This window comes from Ochlerotatus camptorhynchus, unplaced genomic scaffold (assembly GCF_037179485.1).
Source record: "Ochlerotatus camptorhynchus isolate MF236.1 unplaced genomic scaffold, CSIRO-AGI_Acam_v1.1 ptg000357l, whole genome shotgun sequence".
NCBI classification, from domain to species: Eukaryota; Metazoa; Arthropoda; class Insecta; order Diptera; family Culicidae; genus Ochlerotatus; species Ochlerotatus camptorhynchus.
In genome coordinates, this window is record NW_027040845.1 from 3,063,362 (window position 1) to 3,081,202 (window position 17,841).

The following is a 17,841-nucleotide window of genomic DNA, read 5'->3' on the forward strand; positions in this document are numbered from 1 at the left end:
CCCGCACTGTGGTAAGTGATGCGATCGGTGTTAAAGAAGAATTTGTTTTCATTAAAATCTAGTGGGTATAGAATAAGGCAAAGTGAAAAATTGCAAGGAAGGAGACGGGCCTGGGATTGAACTCCCGACCTTCTGCTCAGTAAGCAGAAACGGTAACCACTGAGCTACCGAGCCTCGTCATTTCAAATTCAAAATTCTACCAACGAAAATGTCATCATTGCATTCTACTGGCCTACCGGAACACATTGATGACATTTTCATCGGCAGAATTTTGAATTTGAACGAAAAAACTGCTGTTGATTATTGAAAATTCAATGATGCTTTGTTGAATCTTAACTTGAAAATGACTTATCAGATCAAAATGACATCTCGGAGAAGAAGTTGCAGGCAGGGCTCTACATTTTCGAAGCTCTAAAATGAACTCGAGTTTTGTTTCTCTCATACAAACGTGTTCAACGCTTCATTTCTATAACGCCTAGCTAGACTATCAACAAGAAATGATAATGAAAAAGAAGCACGCTTAGAAGGAAACACTGGCTGTGGATTAGGGTGTTTCATTTTGAAAAAAGTGATGAATTTTTGATAGGCCACCCTCCAGTTCGATTCATAGCCCCAAAATATGAACCTGTGCAAAAAATGGTAAAGATTGATGAAGGTTTAGAGGTCGCGCCAATGATTTGGATTTTGTATGGAGATTTTGGTGAATTAGTATGGGAAATTATTGATTTTCGTTTACATTGCTCTAACTTTGGTTGTAGTTGTCCAAACGTTGAAAAAAAAAATATGTGGTTGTCATGACAATGATCAACAAGCCTGTTGTTGTTGCGATGAAATTGGCGTTGTTGCCTTGTACATATTCATCTGTCAATTTACCCTATTTTGCCATTTTTTCACATTTTTATAATTCTTGATACGCTGCAAAACTGAGCGTAGCAACTGTAGGCTATTTGTTTATTGCCATAGCAATAACATACTAAATTTTTTCGACATTTGGACAAGTAGAAGCAAAGTTATAGCGATATAAGCGATTTTTTAAATTCTTCCATAGTAATTCCCATACAAATTTCAAATCATTGGCGCGACCTCTAAACCTTCATCAATCTTTACCAATTTTTGCACAGGTTCATATTTTGGGGCTATGAATCGAACTGGAGGGTGGCCCATCAGAAATTCATCACTTTTTTCAGAATGAAGCACCCTACTGTGGATCTTCTCGTCGTTGCTTTGCTCATTGCTTTCAATGTAAGTAATGTCGATTTTCTAGTTAAACGAAACCTCATTATGGCTTTCAATCCCCTTTCACGAACACTCTATCACCGCTCTTTCAATTTGTTTAAAATGCGTTATGTCCCGTTTTCGTTAATTTTTTTTTTTTTTTGATAAATGTGTGGATGGAAGATAAATTGAAAATATTACGTGTAATCTTCACGTGTTTTCACGTGAGAAATGCTTTAAATGTGTTATTTCATTTTCCGTAATATACGTCATGAAACCTCTCTTGATGTGTTTCATGAAAGAGAAAACTATCAAAGTCGAGCGCTCTTTCGCTCATCCGTTTCACCGAAGCTTGAAAGGAAGACCAATGGAGCGACGGGAGAAAGAGAGACAAGCGATTGAACATTTGTTTGTGCACGCCTACTGAGGTTCTAGAATGCTGCGAAGCTGTTCGACTTTAACAGAAAAAGAAAGCCAGCAGTCTCTTCGTCGCATCAATTTGGTCGATTGAAGCTGATATTGTGACGCCCTGGTTGCAGGTATTTAAATGTTCTTTTGAGAAAGAGATACACTCAAAGAGAAAAATCAGTTTCGAAATATTGTTTATGAAGAAAGTTGAAGTTAAAACACAAAATTTGGTGAAAAGTGTTACCCGGTAATACGTTCAAATATATATTTTTTAATTTTTTTAGAACATAGAGGAATTTACGTATTCTCGTCAATTTATGTAAGCAGCATCCGTACTTACAATTTTCTCAGCGTCACGCACACATATAGTGTTTTGACGTAGGACTACGTCTCTGATTTCTATGTGGGGGTACACTTGTAACAAACCGTGAATGGAACGTGTAACGAAATTATGAAAGATTTTGAACGTTAATAACTCAGCTGCCCCTGGACCAATTTCAATAATTTTATCACCAATCGATCAGAAATATTTCTACGTATCGATAACAATGCTTCCGAGTTTTGATTTGCAAAAAGAAACTATTGAACAAGGAGTAAATGTCAAGCATTGTCCAAAAACGTCGAAATAACTAACAAATCCACCATTTTATGTTGCTGATCAAACTACCTACACGTCATCCCCTTCTTCCAAAGGCTTTAAGTATGTACTACCATCGGCCCTTTTCGGGCCCACCAAGATTTTCCAAAAGAGTTTAATTCTGAACATGTCCCAACTAAAATTCATATCAAAAGGTACTTTACAGGGCAATCATAGTCATACTAAAGAGTATAAACAGAGCGAACCCCGCTCAAATTCCTGTTCTTACACAAAACACAAGCTCCTGCTGCAGTTAACAAATAACATTTATTATATAAGACCATGAAGTCCTATGTCACTATTGCGTATAGTTTTTTTTTTTTTTTTTTTTGTTCACGTTTATCTGCTGCTTGCTTCTCAATTTGACAAGCATTACTATTTGACAAGGATTGGGATTCAGTCTTGTTGCCTCCCCCTCTTCTATAGCGTTTACGTGGACAGCTCCAAATTATAAAATCAAACTCTCATGGCGGTAAGCTCCATCGAGGATAATACGCAATTCAATGCAGATTTTCAAAAATGTAGAATAAATTTTAATATGTACAACATTCGGTAAGCACCAAGAGAGGATAGAACAAGGAAAGAACGTAATCATTCTCTCTCACATTAGACTTTCAAGGTGTGAGTGTATTCAGTTATGCAGATGAGTACTAGACCAACAATTGAAATTGACGGAACAACCAAACATAATCAAAACACACCTACGCAACCTTTGTTCTTATGTTTGGTTGTTACGCCTATTTACATTGTTGGTCTAGATATTCTGCTCATTGCTGCTTTAGGATCTGCCGTTGACGTTGGAAGCCGTCTTCGAATAACCTACTTCTATCTTGTTCAACGAATGAGAACGACTCAAATTTGAGTTTAGTTCACTCATAATCGCCAAAAGTGCAGGAACTCAGCGATGAGTTAATTTGCCTCATGTTTTCCCAGGGAAAAATTCCCGAATTTGAGAAAAGTAAAGATTGGATTCACTCAGTCTATTGGTACTACTCCGAGACTGAATAAAATTTTCGTCAATTTCCTCATTTTCCGGCAGATTTTTTAGGTTTTCCACAGAAAATCATGAGACAAATTTTACTCATCGCTGAGTTCCTGCACTTTTGGCGATTATGAGTGAACTAAACTCAAATTTGAGTCGTTCTCATTCGCCGTGTAAACAGAAAAATTACATTTGATGCTCATGCATGTGTGCATAGCAAAAACAATTGTAATACCGACCAATAGATGTAATTTTGTTCGCAAAATCGGTATTCATCGTACAACGTAATATTACACAACCAGCGGAATGACCTCTGTGCAGCTGTTTGGATGTAATATTCAACAATTTTTTTTCTGTGTGTGAGAGCAGTGAGTGCAGATTTTGATTTGGCTGCATTCTATTTAAAAAACCGAGATCTAATAAGCCGAAATCGGCGTATTAAAATTCCGTGCGAGATAAAAATTGAGGATAATCCCAACCGGTGGAAACTAACGATTTTAAATTGGCTCACTACTTGACTAGCCTATTGGTCCCAAGCAAATCCATTAACGTACCCCATTCCATTCGAAATTCTAGTACTACACTATGTTTATTTTGCTATAAAAGTTTGACAGATGAAATGAGAGGTTCGTGGATTTTCCTTTGTTTCGAGGGAGGCATCGATTAGATTGGGACCGAAGAGAGTACCAGAGCTGAGCCAAAAAGTGGAGCACGTTTCTTCGGGACCTTCTTGTCTTTGAGTTACCTCTATGATAATACGGCAAGGCGCTGAGCAAAATCAAAGATAATTCAAGAGTGACGTATTATCCATGATGGAGCTTACCGCTATCAACGTGCTAACTGATATCAAATAATATACTGTATTAACAATATAGTTCACTCTTGTTTTTTCGGAGACACGGTTTTCGGTTAACAAGCGTGCCTTTGTGTTAGAAAACGCAGCTAATGTAGTCTATAAACATTACGAAGGATGCTCCAAAGCTACAACAGAGATTTAAAACAAAACTAGTTTAAACGATTATTTTTCTTGTCGTATGGTTTGTAGATACCTACAGGCCTAAGAAATAAGCACAACTTTTGCATCTGATTGTAATGAATGTAATCAAATTGTATTATTCATGTGTAACGATTGCACCTCACTCAATCCTGCCTGGACTGCAATCAAATGCATATTGATTGCCTTTTCTGGTGTTAGGTGGTATGTCTAACAGGAAATTACTGTCTTCTGACAGATGTATGGAAAATGGAAGAGTAAACTATACCCAACAAACAATTGCCTATTGAATAAACGACTTCTTGACGATTTTATTCAACTGCATGCTTAATAATACTTGTACTATTTTTAATAATAACTTCTGTTCAGGCTTTGTTCACACAAATCTGGAGAATTTATTCAACCACAACATCGAAATACTTGGCGTTGAATAAGGTATGTCGAGAAGCTTTTATTCGACTAACAAGCTTATTTGATCAAATTTTTGATTATTCAGCGTTTATAAGACATCATTACTTCCTTAAACAGCAATGGTATAAAGGTGTATATAGACGCTTGATTCTCATGTGAAATAATGTTTAATTAGACACTTTTATACATTTATTAAGCGATTGTCCAACTACGGGATAATTAATCCGAAAATAATAACAGACACAGAGCAGGGTTTGTTCTTCGTTAGTGATTGTTGGTTGATTATTTCTGCCGAAGCACGCACCCACCACACCACACAGATACTAGAAAATTTATTACACAACATACATACACACACATGTCGTTAAATGGGATTCGAACCATGACCTTCCGATCGCCAGCCCCATGCCTTGCCATCTGAGCTATCCTGGGGGCAGCTAAATAAGCAATAAAAGCTTGAATCTGAATACCTCTCAGCACTCCCTGCCGTAACTCTAGCTAATTCAAGAGATGTGAGAATGATTAATTCATTCATAGTTGTTTAACATGAGCCCAATGTTACCTCTCCATCTCTCTAATTTCGATGGAAAGGATGCTGGGCTATTCTTTTAGATAGATCGAAGAATTGGTTGTCGTAAGTGATACGATCTATGAATACGATTTAAATTAATTAGGCGTAGAAAATAAATAAAAAAGGGTTGCGATTGGGCTTGAACGCGCGACCTTCTTCTTGGAAAGCGGAAACTGTAACCACTATGCTATCAATTTCCTTTTGTTATGAAGAGCTTTGAGTGGGTTGGTATATTTCCTTTTAATTCCGTTATAATTATAACGGAATTAAAAGGAAATATACCAACCCACTCAAAGCTCTTCATAAAGGGATTCCGTTAAGAGGTTCGACAAATTTAAAGGATTCCTTTTGTTGTTAGACTGAAACAGTGTTGTGGAATAATGAATGAATACGCCGTTTGTAAAGCATTTACAAAGCATGCTATTAAAACATGGACGCATAGTGGTATGACCCAACAAACATTGAATGTTGAATAAGAGCTTCTTCAGGCAAACGTAAGCTTCTTCAGCTAAAAAATAGCTTATTCGGCTGTTGATCAACTCAAATTGTTTGTTGGGGAGAGCTATTATTCTGACTGTATTCACCTTTATTCAGCAATATTGTTAAGCAATGCAATGGAATCTAATAGTGGAGCTAGAAAACAATTATTAGACGTATAATAAAGCATGTTATTAAATCAATTGAAAACAGTCGAATTAAAGCGTCAATGTATGTGCAAATTACACTTATTCAGTATTTTATTCTGGTGTTGAATCAGGAAGACAGTCATCGTTTGTATAGCTTTTAATAAATATATTAATCAAATCAGAGCAAACAGCGGAATAAAGGGGCATTTATCGATCTCAATGAGGTTTTTCCAGCACATAATTTGACAACCCGTTTTATTCAGCATTTTACACTGTTATAAAGCATTTATTCAATATATATGCTTATTTGTGACTCTGGATTGTTTGTTGGGTATTATCAATATAGTATATTTGCTGACATTAAAGGATGTGACTGTATTAATTTAAAAAAAAAAACAGTGAAAGTAATTCAAATATAATAATTTGCTCATTGGGAAAAAATATGCTAGCCCTAGTGCTAGCCTTTGAAAAAAGCGAGTTTCTAATGTTTGCGTTTCAAAACTGGTGTTAATTTAACCATATGTTATGCGCAAACAGTCTGGAGCAGTTCCGAAAGTTTAATTCGGTTGACGCATTGGTTGAAATGAGATCTGACAACCAGTCGAAGAATCAACTTGACAACTAGGTTGCAGCGTGTAGGGGAGGATGTGAGAACGTTACAAACTTATCAAAATGATACGGAATATTCCCTCTAGTCTTGTCCTCTACACATTAAATAATTATCTGGGAAAAAACTAAGAATACACTGAACCAATTCATCCTCCTGCTGTAGTATGAATTAGCATTCGGTTCAATTCAATTACAATGCTTCCGACCGTATGACAAAACCATTCGATGATTTTATCAAGAGCGTGTGTGTTGCTTTTGATAGATGTATTAATTTTGATATAGTTTTTATATGTAGACCATTCACAATGCATATGCTATATGTAATGGGCAGCTCAAAATAGGTAGAATATCTTTCGAAAAATTATTGACGAAAATTAATTGTTAAATGGAAGGGTAAACATAAATTTATCCTGTGTTAACACTTTGCTAATGCATGTGCGTTGTTTTTCAGATAAGGATTTCGGCCAGAGCCCAAAAACATCAGTAGCTAATAATGTTCAATTTTGGAAGATAAGTTTCCTCCAAGAAACAACCCAACTAACATTTTCAGCTTTGTAAGCCAACTTTTCCAACATTGTGCTGTAAAGGAGCTAAAACAAAGCTGCAGATACAGCTACAAGCAGAAGCTAGCAAAATAGTTTTGGAGAGCGTTTACTCACCTTTCTCACAACCATTATTCAATTTGTCAGTCGCACTAAATAACAGCAGCCAATAAACGCTAATGTCACTTCTATGCAAATATTAATCAACTTTCAACTTTTAGCTGCAAAACAAAGCTAATAAAGCGAATATATTACTTATTTGATGGCGTCTACACAACCAACCATTCATGCTGAATAACATAAACATCAAAAGTGCTTTTCAACAACTAAAAAATCTGTACTCAACTAATAAACTGTGTTAGCACTACTTTGGAAGCTATTGTACAGTCAACTAGGTTTATTTTTAGACGCGTGCAGTTTTACAGCTTTTACTCTGCTTCCTTACAAGGCTGAATTAACTAGTTGAGAAAAGTGATTCGTGTGCACTATTATAAAGCTTTTACGATCTAGTTGTAGAAGGGCATGTAAATTTGTTTACGCCAGTGTTGGCGTAGCGAAGTTGTTAGTATCAAGGTTTGCCAATGCGGTCGTCTTGAGTTCGATCCCAGGTTCCTGTACAGTGTAAATCATTTGGTGGTGTGCTAATAACTAATTTCGATTTATTATATTTGCAGTAAAATAAACTCAGCGTTCATCTCTTTTTGCCAGTGGTGGCGGGGGGAGGGGACACCCCTCACCATCCCTCTCCATAGGAGGAGTTTGATAAAGAGATATGAAAAAACCGATTTGTACCTTCCTTAAAAGTTGTCGTAGCTCGCTATCTACTTATCTATAGCAAATTTTCACACTGCCGTATTCTAACGGAACTATCAATTCTATACTTTCATCTACTCCATCTATCGTATAAAAATTACCACTTCAGTCTATTATTAAAAATTAGCATCTTCAACTATGTAAATCGTTGACTTCACGCAGAAGTAATACTAAACATATAGTCAAAGAAAATAAACTTGATAAATTCCTCCACCAAAAAAAAACGTAAACAATATTTAACCTGACGCCAAGAGAAAACTGTATAGTGATTATTGAATAATCGGGTAAAGGTTAAGTAAGCGCCTTTCAAGTTCACACACGACTAAACAGCAGAATAACAGCTGTATAGAAGCGTAAATGGATATGCAATAAGAGCATGTCACTACCGTCCCAACAGCCATAACTAGCTGACTAAGTTCGCCAGATTTGCTTGTATAGAGGTTAAGTCAAGGTTTCCTCATATCGTATAACGTTTGAATACAGCTTGAGGCTGTATAAATTAAATGAGTAAAGCGTTTACATTGCGAAATTGTTAGTTGAGAAATAAAATAGTGAGAAGATGAAATTGTTGATCTTTATTTTTGCTTTTCAGGAACGATTGCATCTATTGGATACATCTCCCAAGAAGTGAAATGCAAGATTGTCAACGTAAAGCTTGATTCATTTAATATCTGGACGCACTTTTTATTTTACTGCAGTGCTCCTAGCGGTCTGATCTGGGATGTTTTGACAGCAGTTTGTTTTGAAATGTTTCCTCTTTCAGTGCTGAAAGGTTCGTCAAGATTCATTTTGTTTAAAAGAAGTTATACTTGATGGAAGTCGCGATCTGAAAATTAGTTTTGGACACCCACTTGAAAAATCTGACGTGGTCAGGTTCAAAAATCGCGAAGTTCGACATTGGCTACATCGACCGTGTGCATTGCTCTCAAACGTTTCCGTGAGCAGCATACTATCGATCGACAGGATCATAGCAAGCGTCGTAGTGGAACTAAGGATCGGAAGCTGCATTTGAAGGTGTTGAGAACGGTTAGGGCCTGTTGGATTATGATATTGCCAAGAAATTCAATGAAAGCCAAAGCACCGTCAGAAGGATTCGTCAGGGAGCAGGATTTCGATCTGTTCGGGCCAGTAAGCAACCAAACAGGACACTGAGGCAAAATCTAGTGGCCAAAAGATGTGCCCGGAAGTTGTACAATGAGGTTCTTACAAAGTACGAAGGATGAATCCTACACAGAAAAAATTCTGAATTTTAACTATCGCGTAAAATCTCCCTTCGTTTAATGTTGAGCTATACTTGACATAAACAGCGAAATCGTTTACAAAATTGCATACAATATTGCTAATTTATGCATAAAATCTAGCATGAATTTTCTGTGCGCTATATCTCGCAGAAATTTACATGAATTTTTCAAACGGTGTAATGGACGACGAAACGTACGTGAATATGGATTATGGGCAGCTTCCCGGACAAAAGCTCTATAAAGCCACTGGTCGAGGTGATGTCCCTAGCAAGTTAAAATTTGTTTTTGCCGATAAATTTGCAAGAAAGCTTATGATCTGGCAGCTGCGGACAAAAAACCCAGGTTTTCGCGACAAACAAGACTACGGTTTCCGAAATGTACAAGCAGGAGTGCCTGAAGAAACGTATTCTTCCGTACATTAAGGCTCACAATGGACCTGTAAAGTTTTGCATTGATTTGGCAAGCTTCCACTACAGCGGAGATATTAAATGACTCAAGCTTTAGTCGAAACCTATCTACACACCAAATTTCGATTTTGAGTATCAGCAAAAAAAAATTGCTGAAATGGGTGCAGTAAAATAAATTTTTGCTGGAATTCAGTATTAGTATTTTTAGCATTACCGAAATCCAGTAAACAGGCAAATGTCAGATTATTTACTGATGATCAGTAAGCCGAGCACATAAATGACAGATCACACAAAACCTGTCTATGCTATCTGACAACAAACTTCACCATGGTCTTCCAAACACAATGTGTATTTTTATAATTATATAAAGTTAAGAAGTTTCGTGTGAAAATTGAACAGGAAATGTTAATTGTTGTCCATAAATTCACGGCAGATAGCAGGTATGTCAAGGAATTATTTGGTTAATCTATTTTATTGTTAAAAAAAACCTTATGGTTTTGCAGGTTTCGTTTGCAGAACGTAGTTGGCAGAACAAACATACTCCAGTTCTTTTTTAAGACCAATAAACCAATAACATACGTATATGATTTGTTATACTATGAACCGTGTTTAATTAATATTATTGATTAAATGGAAAACAAAAATCCTGCTGGTAGAGCAATATAAATACTGAAGAATCAGTAACAACGAAAATAAATAAATTTGCTATTGATTCAGTAATATTTTGCTGAAAATTACTGGAAAATCAGTTGAAAGCTGTCATCTTTTATTATGCTGCAACTTCAGCAAACAAAATACAAATTCACTGAAGATTCAGTAAAGTGTTGCAATTTTGACAGAAGTTCAAATTGCTGGAAGTATCAGCAGCATTATTTTGCTGGAAGGTTTGCTGACATTTCATCAAGTCTAAAATCAGCAAAATTTTGCTAGATTTCAATGATTTAAATTTTATGCTCTGAAAAAAAAATAAAATTATCCAAGATCAGTATGATAAACATCCGAATTGATTTGGTGATGATGAATCGAATGACGATCATCTCAAAATTGAGACTAGATGAGACTCACCCTATGTGGCTCAAGCAAGACTCCCGGATATCTAGCTCAGTAGCATGAGACCCCCGAACTGTGTCACAGGGCCGGCATGCTACTTGGTAATTTGGAGGGATACGCGGAACAAATTGTGCAGAAACTGTGGGATTTCTTACGTTATTGTGAAATTAATTGGAAGCTAAAGTGTGGGTGGAAAAAGTCTAAAAGTTTATTAAAATGGAACTATGGTGCGGATGGTTTTATTGGGCTATTATGGGGTGTGTTCTGTGGGTTTCTGCTTCCTTGGTACGTACCGGTGGTGTTTGCTGGACGATGGCGGTGATTATGTTGGGCAGCTGTTGTTTGACCGCGATGGCGATCCGTGGCTTAATCACTCCGTCGACAATGGCGGATCGGTGTCTTAAACTGGTCTGTAAGATGGCGCCTGGTGACTGGAGCTGTGGTCACTACAATGGCGGGTTTGAGGCTTGGGTTTGCGCGTTGCGATGGCGGTTCGCAACCAGGGAATATAGCAATCCCTGTGCAGCTACTGAAGTAGCCTTTTCGGTGTCAACGGCGTCTCCCTTCGTTGGCGAACATCAGCTGACCGTGACAAGGCCACCTTGGTCGAGCCGAGAAGGGTCTTTCTCCTTAACAATTAGGACCGGGACCGAAATCCGTACAGCACCGAAATCCGTACACCCTGTTGAATTTGTTTATTTATATGCATCATAACAATGTAAATATTATACATGAATACATATTCATGTTCATTCATGCATTAGCTTGATGTTTACGTCAACAATAAAACAGAATGTCACACAATTAAAATAATAAAAATAAAAACCTTATCAAGTGTCGGGCATTTCTGTCAATCGGTTGCGTTCTTAACGATTTCCTAAGAAAATCTCTCGGATTTACTTTCAGTTGTTAAGCGTATTTAAGTGATTTTTGCAAGTAGTTTCCTGAAGGTCGATCGGAAAGGTAAGTGTTAATCGTTTTATATCTCAATTCTAAGCAATGGATCATTCATATGGTATTTATTTATCAAAATTAGTACTGTACGGATTTCGATCCATATATAACAGCTGATTCTAAATCCGTACACTTGTGCATTAACAATGACGACTCTACTTTTTTCAATGCTTTTCAGCAGATCAGGGAAGCTAAGGAGGATTTGGAGAAGACAGTGGCAATGATGCGTGCGGGGAAATCTTACCGAGAAGCATCCAGGAAATTTTTTGTTCCATTCACCACCATAAGAGATGGCGTTTTGAATCACTACTCTTTTATTTTAATCGTATTGTAAATGTTATATTATTAATATATTTTAATGAAGAGCGTCAAGAACCAGCCAAAAAGGAAAACAACGCAGATCCCCTACAGGATATCACCAACACACATATACAAATTACATAGAGCAGACAGAAATGGGCAAGAGAGCATTCCCAGCAGAAACCACCAGCGAGAAATGGCTGGAAATATACATGAAAGTGAACGGGAGAAAATTGATAAAGAGAACGCAAAGAAACAAAGGATTGAGGAACGACAATTGAAAAAGGTTGAGCGAGAGAGGAAAAAGAGGAAGAAGAGAAAGAAGAGGGAAGAAAGTTGGAAGCAAGAAAGCATTATAACTTGAAAAGTCAATGGCAACAATGGAGAAGAAGCAGAAGAAAGCTGCGGAAAAGAAGCAATGAAAGATCTACATTTTTATGATTATAATCTTGACGTTTTAAATTAATTTAATTTACCAATTTTATTTTTCATGCACAAAATGAAAAACTAATCCTTGATGTCAGTTCATTATCTTTTTTGTTGGTTTCTAAGATGGTTGTAATTTTTTTTACTTATCCGTCATTATAGGGCTACCATCTTAGGAACCGCTTATTCTATCGCTTGATGCCAGTAGGTTGGTGTATTAAAGATGTTTCGGCAGTCTTTTCTTCAGTTTGCTATTATTTATTCGACAACATTGTCCAAGCTACACCGCCCAGTTTAGTCCCGGTTAATAATGTTTTGTAGCGTTGAGCTGGAGTACCCCCAAGTTCCAAAGTATGGCGCATCTTGCACGTTATCACATTTCAAATTTCAAAGACCTCGAAGTTGTGACTCTAGTAAGAATATTTAACCCAAAGCACTGATATAGAATCAAATTTGGAGGAATCCTTAAACATGATATTAGTTAGCATAAAAATCCAGAACAGTCACCTTCTTAAATAAAAAGAAATCAGTTACCTTTCCTTTGAATCGATTGGAGCATCAATTAATCTAACGCTGATATCACTAGTTAAAAAAATAATAGTAAAAAAATGAACTTGAACCTTTGACGAATGATTCTTATGGCGCTGAATCTCAGTAGGATAGTTTTCGAGATACAGCTAAAAAATGAAAATTCACTTTAAAAAAGTTTGTTTTCTATAATCCAAATTTCTCCCGTTGTAATGAGAATATATCAATTATTTTAACGCTAAATTCGAGGTAAGAAATTTTTCGTTCGATCAATTCAACATCAATTGTCAGTGAGATTAGTGGTATTGTTGTTAGTTAATAGTTTGTTTGTTTTAAGTTTTCCTAAGAAAAATTGAATTTCTGCTAAGTTTTTAAGCAATGTAAATAAACATGCTTATAGTGGTTCTACCATTACTCTCACGGAAAAATAATGTTATAACGATCGAAATCAAATTTAGCACGTTTAATTTGGCGTTAAAATAATTAATATTACTTCATTACAGCCGGAGATATTTGAGTTTTAGTAAACACGTTTTTTTTTAAGTGAGATTTCATTTTTTAGCTAGTGGAAACAGCCCTATTGTTGCGATACGTTAGCAGCGTTATAGTACGTTCAGACTACAAAGTTATAACATGATATAGCACTATCTTGATGGTTGTTTCTGTGTTGCAATTATTTGAAAACCGTTTTAACATGTTTTAACTGCTCAGTATGGCCAGCGCTTTAGAAGCCTATTATTGTATATGGAGACCTCCATACACAACAATAGGCTTCTAACGATGCTAACGTAACGCATTAATAGGGCTGTTTCCCCTATATCTCCAAAACTATCCTACTGAGATTTTTTTGGCAATATTTTTGGATTCAGCGCACGATGTTACATTGGAAATGATCATCAGCGTACAAAGTTCAAATATGCTGTAAACTAGGGTATTTAAACGAGTATAGCTGTTTTGGACTCCTAGCCAAGCAACTTCTCAAAAAATACTTTATTCAAGATAGCAACATGTTTTTTTTTTCATTGATTTGGATCGATTCACATTCATGTACGGATTTTGATTCATGACTGTACGGATTTTGATTCATCCTCAACACAGTGTACGGATTTCGATTCTAAATTGTACGGATTTTGATTCAATCGTAGAACGCTGTACGGATTTTGATTCAAGATATGTGCAATTTAAATACTTTTTTCTAATAATTAAAGGTAATTTTAAGACCTGGTGTTTGCAAATAATGGTCAAATAAAGATATATGTATAGGAAAAAGATGTGATGCAGATCATAATGTGATAGCATTATTTAGTATTGACCGTTAATGATTCTCTTGTGCTTAGGTGTACGGATTTCGGTCCCGCACGGTACCGAGTCCGAGGATGCTCTCCTTTGTGGCAATTATTAAGCCGGAGAGTTGAAGGTCCTTGACATTTAGACCAAGACAGTCGAGACTGACTTGGTCGAAAAGTGCCGATCGTGAGGATCTCCGTGGAATACCAAAAAAAAGGTCCTAAATAAAGGACAAATGGTTGTTTTAAACCAAGCCAAAATCATTTTTGGTCAAATTCAGTTACCTGAATGACCAGGAACATAAAAAGGTCGTTCTCTGCACTTGGGTTCACTTTTGCACTCCACTCACGTCTTCTAGGCACAAACGCCGGTTTACTTCTGGGCAAATTTTGACCATCCCAGCTATCAAAAGCCCTCCTTTTCCCATCCAGTTTCGTTCCTTATTATTTCCTCCATTTTCCTTCCTTGTAGCTTATCACCACCCATCCATATCATCTCCTTCGCCTATTGAGTTTTTCTACCACAGTTGATTATAACACCCTTTCGAACCTGTCACATCCAATTAAGCTTATAAACAAATATCATTTTCAAACTACCTACTAAGACAAATTTATACATTTTTCAATAACAGCAATTTTACCTACAATCCTACTAATCCTACTAACCCAACACTGACACTAAACAAACACTACTGTTTCCTAAAACAACATGCACAAATTAAAACATAGGACATTGTAACTAAACGGTTACAAAATCATCTGATAAGTGGTATAGGGCTTGGGTAAGGCAGTAATCATTCGAACTTAGGATGACGTTTAGGTTCAGTGCAGGATGATGTCGGCGGATATTTAACAAATGCAGCCGTCAAAAAGTGTTAATTTGAAAGAAATCAACCCTCACCACAAATCATACCATTCATTCATTAAAAATGCTTATCAGTTGCATGGATTAATTTTAAACTAGCTTGTTCATCGGTGCGAAAGAAAAGTGCCCATTGACCAGTGCTCGCCACTGGAAGTGTGTCAATATTTTGTCCCAAACCCGAAAATCCATCAATCGGTATATGTTGTGACTATTTACCGCTGCCGACCAGAATGTGGAGAATGACTCTTGACCAAAGTGCTGCAGCGATATTCCATCTCGATCGGAAACCACCGGAATTCCATTGCAGCCCACCACTACTGCACTGCCTGCTGCACCAGCACTTGGCTGTGGTATCGGGGCTCGAGGAGGGAAACAATTGGCATCGCCGACACCGACCATCTGACCAACACCCGGACGACCGCTGCTGCTTGATCCGTCGCCCGTCCGAGTTTGGCACGCGTGGGCTGGTAGATCAACAGAAAATTCAACCACGATCCACAGCAGACTGAACGGCAAACATGCCGCAAGGATGCAATGCACGTGCAAATAATTCGATTCGAAAGCACAATTTAATTATCCGTTTAATTAAAAATAAATAATTTATCAATTAACATTTCACATTTAATTGACTATTCTGTGCGCACAAAACTCGTTTATGCGTTTTTTTTTTTGGTGGGGGTAGGAAGGGTGGGGGGTCATTTTGGCTAACGGCAAAAAGTGTTGTATGGGGAACTAAATCGTGGCTTATTATGTGTAACAAAAGCAGCAAATTTGTTGCACATGTTTAATTCGTAAGCCATTCAAATACAAATGAAACAGCTAATTGGGCGTACTCATTTACGATTCCGGCTTGTGTAAATATTTTGATAATTGTGGTTGAAATGAAGCAGCTATGAAAACTGAAAGCAAATAAATATGTTTTTGCGATATAAATTTGAAACAAATTAAATGTTTTAGTCACTTTCAATTATCAAAAATAATTCGATCGAGGATCGAAATTCCTAGAACAAAGCACAAATTATACCGTAATGCTTAGCTATGTATCCTTAACGAAAACCACAGGAATGGAAGTATTTCCTTCACCACTTTCAGCTGCTCGTGTACCTTACTTTTTGTACTAATAGACAAGAGAGCACACTTTCACCAAACCCACAAAACAAACACGTGCTTTTTATTACCCTCATCATGGGCACGGGTTATTATACGAGAGAAGATTTACCTAATTGGCTTGTTGTTGGTGGAAACGGAGAAGTGTAGATTTTCTAACCACCAAGGGAAAAACGCGGTAAATTTCTTCTTCCCTTTTCCATACCCCAATTTAAGCAAAATGACTTAATCAGGATAGCAACTGCGAAATTGGGATGTATTTTTCGGAACCCTTCTCTACCACAGGTATGTTAGGTCTAGCCTATACTGTTTTGCTTTGATCCCTACACTGACTTGAGGGAATCAAGCAGCCTGAAAAAAAGGTTGTTTGCAGATGAACAGCTGGCCACTAGTTGGGCCAATAATAATCCATTTATTGAGCAGTGATTGAATCATGACTTATTTAGTATTTTCTGGTCCTCCCAAATAACAATTTTCGCAATGTAAACGCTTTACTCATTTCATTTATACAGCCTCAAGCTGTATTCAAATGTTATACAATATGAGGAAACCTTTACTCAACCTCTATACAAGCAAATCTGGCGAACTTAGTCAGCTACTTATGGCTGTTGGAACGGTCGGGAGAAGCTCTTATTGCATATCCATTAACGCTTCTGTTCGGATACCAAACCAAAATTTTTGTAGCAGCCTCTTTTTTTGTGGCAGCTCAAAAAGAAGTGGTCTAATTCTACTTTTGTGCGCTACACAACCGTTTCCTCGTTCTAGCTCTTCCTTCTATTTACCACGAATTCTCCCGTTCAAATCGTCGCTAGCTTTCCTATACGCCTGTTCCAAATTATAATTTCCTTCTATGTTCGGGACGCCGAAGGGGAACCAGATGCACAGTATAGACGAACTTTATGATCCGAAATATTCCTTGAATTCCTCTATAATTTCACTTTATCTGCTAACAATTTCTATCTGCTAACAATGTCCATTATAAATTGTGTTTGGTTTGTTTTGGTTTTGTTTTTCTCTTCCCTTTCTTCACTTCTGACAACGGTACGAAACGGCAATAACATTAGGTACGCCAACCGCAGCTACGCACACCGTTGTGTTGGGTTTGCTGCCCTGCGGTGTTGACATACCCCAGCCCGTAACATCTGGTAGTTCCTCCGGAAATCCCGGATTTACTTTCAGACCTCCATCACCGCTAAGTTCGCTACAGCACGCCGGTAGACTCCTCTAGCCGTCCGCACTATCGCTTGCCTCACTCTTCCGTCTGGTCCTCGGAGTATCTCTTCCACGATCCCTCGGATCCAGCTTTTCCGGGTTTTTCCATCCACTATGAAGACCAGGTCGTTCACCTGTAGCGGCTTCTGCTCCTCGAACCACTTCGTCCGTCTGTTGATTGTCGGCAAGTATTCCTTGCACCATCTTTCCCACATTCGGTTCGCCAGGTATTGAGAACGCTTGTAAGTATCTCGTAGAGCCTCCGCAATGTCCACTGGCTGGACCACCAAATCCGCACTTGTCACCGACCCACGAAGGAAATGGTTCGGGGTAATCACTTCTTCCTCAGCTGATTCCTGCGGTATGTACGTTAGCGGCCGGGCGTTAATCATGTCCTCTGCTTCAGCTAGTGCTGTGTGCAGAACCTCGTCGGACAATGTTCGCCCATCGTCCAGCGCCTTCATCGCCTCCTTTACCGACCTCACCATCCGCTCCCAGATGCCGCCCATGTGCGGTGCAGCCGGTGGATTGAAGTGCCACGTGGTATTATCGTTCGTTATGCTGGTCGCACAGTCGCTGTTGATCTTCTTCAACTCGTTATCGGCACCTACAAAACACGTCGCGTTGTCCGAAAAAATTTCCTGTTGTACGCCTCGC